Genomic DNA, 9012 nt, shown 5'->3' on the forward strand with positions numbered 1-9012 from the left:
CAGCCTCCACACCTGCCCACACTCAGTGAGCTGACCAATCAAGTGTCACTGAGTCCTGATGCAACAGCAACAATGGAGACATGAAAACTGAATATCTGGCACATATAGGAACTCACATCTGCACATTATGAGGACATTTTGTCTCAAAGTCCTTAAAGTACAAAAGTAATCAAAATGGTTCATTCAAAAAAATGAAGTAAATTCCTGAATTAAAAAAACAAACTTATTTTTTTCCATTTTCCAATTCCTTAATCATTAACATACATTCCTGAAAGACAAAGAATTGGCAAAGTTATAATGAAATGAGCAAAATCCTTAATCATAAAAAAGCAAATCCTTTGTCAAAAATTAAACAAATTCCTACCGTATTCAATGCACAATTCCTTAATGAGGAACAGTTAAATTCCTGAAGAACAAGAACAGGCAAAGTTAGTGGGGATTTCCACTGAGCGCGGAACGGCTCCGCCATGGTTTTACTCCGTCCTCGGCCCGGCGTCAATTTCAACTGGGAGCCAGCCAGCCGTATACACAACGTATGGGAGACCGCCAGATCACATGATAAACTGTGTGTATGAAGTAAACAACAACAACAAACAGCTTACTTTGCTTCTCCGACATGGAAGATCTGTTGATCTGACCATCTATCCTTATAAAAACAATATGTTATGTCATAAATGATTGTATGATGTTCCACTTCAACAATCAGTCTCTCATCGTCCGTGTCTCCGACCCTCTGAGACCCTTTGATTGATTGATTGATTGATTGATTGATTGCTGATCTGATGCCCCGGTCATAACATAATGTTGATGTGAAGTTTATTTAGGCTGCATGAACTGCGTATTGTGTTTTATTTTGAAAGGGGAGGAAGTGTATTACGTTGATTCTGACTGGGGATTTCCACCGGACGCGTTACTGCAGCAGCACGTCAGTTTAGCGAGCCGGCCGTATACACACGAGGTAACGAGATCACGCGATAATCCTGAACGCATGAGAGACCGCGAGATCCCGCGATAAACTGTGTGTGTGGAAACAACAACAGACAGCTGACTTTGCTTCTCCGACGTGGAAAACTTGGTCTGGCCATCTATCCTTAATTTTCTGCTTCGACCATGGGTAAGTTTGCTACTCAGTTTCTATATTTGCCAGGTTTTATGACTTTAATTGTAGTTTAATTATGTCCTACATTGTTGTGCAGTATTGACACTGTAATTACACAGTAAATACTGTTAAAATTCCAGTTATGAATGACAAGACATTGAACAATGATTTGTAGCTTTTTTGGTTTTAAAAACGTAACATAATATAGCATAAGTACATAAAACATAAGTTTGACTCATCATAATTCTTTCATGTGTATTGTTCACATACAGTGCCTGTTAGCAGACGGAGGACACTTGCATTAGTGCTCCTACTTGAACGACTGCAGAGGAGGGGAAGAGGGAGAAGGAGCCGATTTTGGGTTCATCCCCTCAACCAGCAAAGAGGACAACAAGGCGATTTTCACCATCTGGTTGCTGAACTGAGGCTGGACAGCCAACGCCACCATCAGTATTTCAGGATGAGTGCAGAGCAAATGGATAAACTTCTATCCCTCATCGGCCCTGAAGTAACCAGGCAAAGCACAAACTACAGAGCTGCCATAGAACCTAAGCAGAGACTGGCTGTAGCACTAAGGTTAACTACAAACAAATTAAAAATCACAGACCACAAGCTGAAGAAACATTTTTTTAATTAACACTCAAATATTTATTTTAATATATAAACGTTATAAGTATATAAAGTAACTTTATAAAATACTAAAAGTGAAAAAGAATAAAAACGTAAAAATACTAACACAACAGTACATTTACTATGTGTCCGTATAGTAAGGCCCCATGGGGTCCTGCACTTCCCAGTCTGACTGCAGCATCTGCGTGAACAACCCAGTTTGTGGTGGGCGGGGTGGTGAATGGGCAAAAAATGGCTGGAATGTCTTAGAGTGGGCGGAGGCAGCGGTGTTCGAGGCGGAGGAGGAGGAGGTTGAAATTGTGGGGGGTGGGATGTGTGTCCCAGAGCGGGGGAGGTAAAGGTGGAGTCTGGCCTCTTTAAAGGTTATACAGTACATTGAGGATTTAAATTTTGGCTTGCTGTAGCCTGTCCTTGTGCAGGCGGTGCAACATTGGCACAATGCTTAGTGCAAAATGGTAGGACTCATCCAGCTCCCCATCAGGCATGTGTGGTTTTGGGACCGGCTGCTCCAGTAAAGACATCAGCCGGTCCTCAATGCCTGTGTCTGCTCTTGGGCCTCTTCTTGTTTGCCCGGTCTGGATGTCCTCTCCCTGGGGCTACGGGACCTAGAGGGAGCTGCTGCTGAGGTTGATGGAGCAGGAGATGTGCATGGCTCCTGGAATGAAGTGCCAGGGGTGCTGGACCGATCCTCAGACCCTGATAAGGACTGAGGGGTAGCCGACCTTTCCTCCTCATGTGGCTGGTTCAAGTTGCTTTTTGAACTATATAAGAACAAAAAACAAAAAAACTTTACACATGGGATATTATATATTGTATATGAACATAACAGTTTTATATTCGTTCTCACCACTTTAATACTGCACTTTGAAGATACATTTTTACAACATAAATACTGTTATCAATATTCGTTGAGGCTTCAATAATTGCAAGAAATTTACTTTTGTTTAAGTAATTTATACGCACCTTCTTGGTTGTATATAGGGCAATAGGAAGGACATGATTTCTGTATACTTCCAGTCCTTCTGTGTCCCACCTGCCCATCCACTTGGAAGGCTTTTTTTACGGTTTCTAACATAAGAATCCCTTAAAACCTTCCATCTGGTTTTACACGTGTCAGCTGAAACAAAAGAGAGGCACAGGTGAATAAAAAATGTTCACATATAACTTATATTTATTTGCTTCTTCCCTCACAGGTACATGGCTTCTGGGGATTCACTCGTGAGTCTGTTATATAGCTGCTGCCTGGGACACAGTACAGTAATGAAGTCAGTCCACATGGTGTGTGCTGCCATTGAGAAAACCATGGAGAGGTTCTTGCCCAGGCCAACACAAGAGACATGGGAGGATGTGGCTGACAGCTTCTGGAAGAAGTGGAATTTTCCAAACTGCTTGGGAGCAATAGATGGGAAGCATGTGACCATCCAAGCCCCAGCGCTGACTGGAAGTCAGGATTTCAACTACAAAAAAACATTTTCCATAGTGCTTTTGGCACTTGTGGACTCCAACTACCGATTCAGGGTAATTCAAGTGGGGGACTTTGGAAGGACCAGTGATGGCGGTGTTTATGCTGGGTCAGCTCTGGGTAGAGGAATGGAGACCAAAACACTTCATGTCCCACCCAGTACCCCTCTGCCTGGCGCCGCTCACTTGGGTGATGTGCCACTTGTCATGGTGGGTGATGCAGCCTTCCCTCTGAAGCCAGACCTCATGAGACCATACCCTGGACTGAACCTCATGAGACCATACCCTGGACTGAACCTCATGAGACCATACCCTGGACTGAACCTCATGAGACCATACCCTGGACTGAACCTCATGAGACCATACCCTGGACTGAACCTCATGAGACCATACCCTGGACTGAACCTCATGAGACCATACCCTGGACTGAATCTCATGAGACCATACCCTGGACTGAACCTCATGAGACCATACCCTGGACTGAACCTCATGAGACCATACCCTGGACTGAACCTCATGAGACCATACCCTGGACTGAATCTCATGAGACCATACCCTGGACTGAACCTCATGAGACCATACCCTGGACTGAACCTCATGAGACCATACCCTGGACTGAACCTCATGAGACCATACCCTGGACTGAACCTCACACACCAAAAGAGGGTATTTAATTACAGACTCTCAAGGGCAAGGATGGTGGTTGAGAATGCTTTTGGTATTCTGTCCTGCAGGTGGAGACTACTGCATCGCAGGATCAACCTCCACCCACAAAATGTGGACACCCTTGTTGTGTCTGCATGCATTCTCCATAACTTCCTCCTTGCCCCGAGAGAGAACGTGAGGTTGCTGGAGGAGGCAGAGCAACATGGGAGAAACCTGCCAGCAGTGCAGAACATGGGAGGAAACAGGGCCTCAAGAGAAGCCTGTAATGTGAGGGAGATCTTCTCCACATATTTCAGCTCTCCTCAAGGCAGTGTGTCTTGGCAGGACAGGATGGTTTGAAAAACTTTTTATAAGGTGTGGAAAATATATATATATATTTGTAAATAGATGTATTTTGTTATTCAGCTTTGTTATTTATTCATCATGCTCATTACAGACTTGTTGTTCTAAAGATGTCATTGTAATATAATATTTTCATCTCCCTCACAAAAGGGTAAGTGTGAACTACAACCCCCCATTGAGTTCACAACCCCAGAGGGTGAACTCTGTCAACAGTTCATGCACTTCCCCCACAGCTGACTATTTAAACAGTGTTTAACACTGGGTAGTTACATTTTTATTATGGTGTTACATATTTGTATTCGACTTTAATACCATAGCTGTGTCGAATATTTCTGTGTATTTCTTTATTCCAGAAAGTTTAAAATACAAGCAAATGGTTAGAAGTACAAAAGTTTAAAAGTTATTCAATCAAGCACTTCTAAAGAAAACTAATATTGTACAGTCATTATACATGTTCTGTAACTTTGCACCAATCAGGACAGACTTATAAATATGTAATGTGCTATATTAATAAATAATAAAATATTTTTAAAGATACTCAAAGGCAGTTTCTGTAAAGTTCATATACAAACACATTTTTATAATCTTAAGTAGTAGCTTGTACTTACCATTTACTCCCAAAACTCCTGCAATTATATACCAGGCTTTGTCCTTTCGTGCATTGTCCTTATAAAATGAATGTGTTGTATCATAAATGATTGTATGATGTTCCACTTCACAATCAGTCTCTAGTCATCCATGTCTCCAACCGTCTGAGACCCTTTGATTGATTGCTGATCTGGTGCCCCCGGGTATGACCTAATGTTGATGTGAAGTAGTTTTAGGCTGCATGAACTGCGTATTGTGTTTTATTTTGAAAGGGGGCAGACGTGTTTTACGTTGATTCTGAGTCGGACTTCCTGTCTGGTGCGATCTGCTCTGTTGAGATTTACGCGGTTTGGCAGCGTCTCACGGTTTAAATAGAAGTCCTACCTAATGCTCGCGTAGAGACGCTGCTGGGACGCTGCTGTAACGTTACGCAGCGCGTCCGGTGGAAATCAGGCTTTACTTTATCGCATCATACTGTAAATGTGCTACTTTAATTTCAGTATGTTTCAGCAAGGTTTTATTGCACAGAAAAGCTATCTTTAAATGTTGTGTTGCATATTTTTCTTAAAAGAAGGGGGATATAATATTCTTAAGGAATGTGATTTCCAACCGGTCCCTGAAGTATACATGAACGTGATTGGTGCACAGGAGTGTGTATGTTTGCTATCAGTTCCTGCCGCTGCATTGAGATGATATGAGCTGAAGAGAAGCTGTTTCCCAAGGTTGTGAATAAAAGAAAAGTTAGAAGCACAACACAGAACAAGACAGACAGAAAAACAGATTACATTACATTACATAAAATGACTCCCAGTGAGGAACCTCAAAGTAGAAAAACTGGGATCAGAGTAAAGGAGATATGTTGAAATATAATGAAAACACATTAGACTGGATTTATGGTGTCCTTTGAACGACATCCTCTCTTTGATTTTCCATCCTGCATCTTTATTTCCTAAAAAATGAAAACCTATTGGAGGAAAGAGTGAGAAAGAGGAGCAGGGAGGATGTGTCTTAAAATAATCAACATTTTGTAGCAGGATATAATTTCCTGGCTTTGATTCCGTGACCTCATGAGTTATATTTCCCCTACGGAGAAACTTCGCATTAAGTGCCACGATCTCTGGCAATTTAAGCTCTATCTAAATACCCAAACTTGATTCACACTTCCAGATGAAACCTACTCCACGACTACAGCTGCCTGTAGGCTAATCATTTCAATGTGACATTTTATAATCCAGTCATGCAGGCATACATTAGGGAGTGACAGGTTTATTTCCAGCCAAGGTAACTATTTGCAACTGCTGTCTTAACTCACCTTATTTTGCCTTATAGTCAGAAGAGGTGTAAATGCTGTCTCTCACTTGCATGTGCTTCCTGTTGTTATACTATCTGCACCAAAATGCTGTGTGTGAAGGAGAAAAGGGAGCCAGGGTGTGAACTGCTAACTGTTGCAACAATTTATGCCACTTTTCATGTAAACAGTCTAAAGTTAGCATTTTGCTCCCAGCATTTAAATGATATTGCATCTCCCTTCTCTATGACAGATGGCTTTTCACTCTACGTCCCCGTGTGGCTGTTTGGAACAACTATAAACATATTTGATTTCCTACATGGCTGAACAACACGTCATGTGAACCACTTCTTTTCTAATATGGATAGCCCCTTACTCTCTCTGATGTCCTTGTCTTGCAGCTCCACTTGCTCACTTGCTCGGCTGACTGACTCCCCTCTTTAGCTAAGAGGCTGCCAGTTTGATTGTGAGGGTTGGGATTAAGAGTGAGCGGTTGTTAGTTAGTTAGTTAGTTCCATTGGTGGAAAAAGTATTCAGACCCCTTACTTCAGTAAAAAGTACTATAGTCCAGACGATATGTATCAAATTCATGGTGATATGTTCACTTTTTCATAAAAGCATGAAACTTGGTACACTTGTTCAGTTTGTTGCCCTGAACATTTTCAGAAATGGAGCCATCGCTAAAACGACTCGTGGCAGCCGTGGCGGCCACACTGTAAACCCAAACAGTTGTACTAGCTCATAACTAATAAGGTCATAACAGTCAAATGACGTTATGCAGTTGACAAAACAATAAAGTGTTGAGCTCTGTTGAGATTGATACCACTTTATTTAGTGGCTCTGGGATAGCTGTCAATCTGAATGTTTTTGGCTTTGAATCGTGGTATATGTGAGAGGTTGGAGTCGCCTATGACTAGGGTCTGCTTATGTACCACCAACGACCATTCCTGGTTCTTACGGAAGGTGTTTTTGTGTCGTAGTGGTTCCATGCACCCTAGGGAGCCAGCTGACTGCACAGAGACCATGTTTGGTTTAGAGGTGGATGACTCAGATTTAGATGGAATCAGCTTGTCGCTTTTCATAGTGCCATCAATCATCATCGTGTTTCTAACCACCTCAGTGATGGGTACAGTTTCACAGGGCTCTGTGCTAGTCAACTCTGGCTCCCCCGCTGCTGTTGTGATGGAGCTGGAGATGGAGAAGGAGAAGAGGAGATGGTGTTACTGCATGGAAGGACAATGTTGCTGTATGTGTGGGTTTGTGTTACTTTTCTGTTGTTTTTGGGTTGAGGTGCTGGGGAGATGGAGGGGGAGATGGAGGGGGAGGTCGAGGGACCGGCAGGGTGCACGGCCCCCTGTGGGTTAGGTTGATCCAGCTCCTGCTGTGAGATAGGGTGGACGTCCACCCTAACCCTGCGCCTGGGGTTCTTTTAGGGAGCTGGATCTGGGGCCGGGGCGCCGCGCCGTGTCCCTCGGCCTGCGCACAGGGGTCTGGGTTGGTGGGAGAGGAGGTGATGGTAGGAGAAGGTAAGATAGGAGGAGGGAGGGAAGGAGGGGGGAGGGGGAGGGAGAGCGAGGGAAGTATCGGAGCGATGGGGGAGGAGGTGATGGGTAAGGGAGAAGAGATGGAGTATGGGGAGAGGAGGAAGAGTGGGAGGGAATGATGGGGGGAGGGGAAGGAGGGAGAGGAGAGGGCCAAGGAAAAAGTGGGAGATTTGGGAGCGGGGAGGAGTTAGGAGAAAAGGGATGGGGTGGAAGAGGAGAGGAGCGAGGGAGTGGGGGGGAGGGAGGAGGGGAGGAGTCAGCTGGGACCGGTGAGGGAGGGAAATCAGTGAGGGAGAGCAGAGGATGGTGAACGTCACTTCAAACACTAGGTAAAAATCAAGTTTAAAAGTTTAAGATGTCAGATTTTTTGGCCTTTGCCTTTGGGCTGCCTGGTTTAGCTGTAGTTCTCCTTTTTTGTGAATTATATGAAATAAAAAATGTAAACAATCACATATAAATTATCAAATATAAGTTATAAAAGTTAGTGTGAAGAAATACGGAAGTGGAGAATAGGAAAATAGAGAGAAAGAGAGAGAGTTAGTTGCAGGGACAGGGAGAGAGAGGGAGGGGGAGGGGGAGAGGAAGAGGGAGGGTTAGGGTTAGGGTTGGGATTAGGATTAGGGTTGGGTTAGGGTTAGGGTTAGGGTTAGGTTTGGGGAAACAGAGAAATGCAGGGAGGGGTGAAATAGAAGAGGAGAGAGGGAGAGGGGAGAAAAAAAGGGGGTGGGGAGAGAGGAGAAGGGAGGAGGGAGAGAGAATGTGTAGGAGCAGCCCGTGGCTCGCTCCCCCAAGGGGAGGTAGATCCATTCAATATTTTTCATTTAATCCAAAAGGATCTATGGTCTTTAGTGAATGGATCCATGGATCCATGGAGTTAGGAGGAGAGGGAAGGGGTGGAAGAGGAGAGGAGCGAGGGAGTGGGGGGGAGGGAGGAGGGGAGGAGTCGGCTGGGACCGGTGAGGGAGGGAAATCAGTGAGGGAGAGCAGAGGATGGTGAACGTCACTTCAAACACTAGGTAAAAATCAAGTTTAAAAGTTTAAGATGTCAGATTTTTTGGCCTTTGCCTTTGGGCTGCCTGGTTTGGCTGTAGTTCTCCTTTTTGGTGAATTGTATTCTTTGTAAATCTTTCTCTCTTGTGAAGACAAGCTAAAAGAAGGCTCTGTCGCCCCAGGTTCGGTGCTTGGTCCGAGTGGGAGGGGCAAGGAGATTGGCCTCAGAGGAACAGAGGCTGCAGGAAGACCAGTCCTGGTTCTTACGGAAGGTGTTTTTGCGTCTTACTGGTTCCATGCGCCCTAGGGAGCCAGCTGACTGCACAGAGACCCTGTTTGGTTTAGAGGTGGATGACTCAGATTTAGATGGAATCAGCTTGTCACTTTTCATAGTGCCATCAATC

The 9012-nt window shown here is 44.2% G+C and overlaps 1 pseudogene; it reads right to left on the reverse strand.

Annotated features, from left to right (window-relative positions):
- Window positions 1-2085: 2085 nt before the first annotated feature.
- LOC131967985 (transcription factor Adf-1-like) lies at window positions 2086-4938 on the reverse strand (annotated as a pseudogene).
- Window positions 4939-9012: the final 4074 nt, after the last annotated feature.

The sequence above is a fragment of the Centropristis striata genome, unplaced genomic scaffold, assembly GCF_030273125.1.
Source record: "Centropristis striata isolate RG_2023a ecotype Rhode Island unplaced genomic scaffold, C.striata_1.0 Scaffold_27, whole genome shotgun sequence".
Classification (NCBI taxonomy): domain Eukaryota; kingdom Metazoa; phylum Chordata; class Actinopteri; order Perciformes; family Serranidae; genus Centropristis; species Centropristis striata.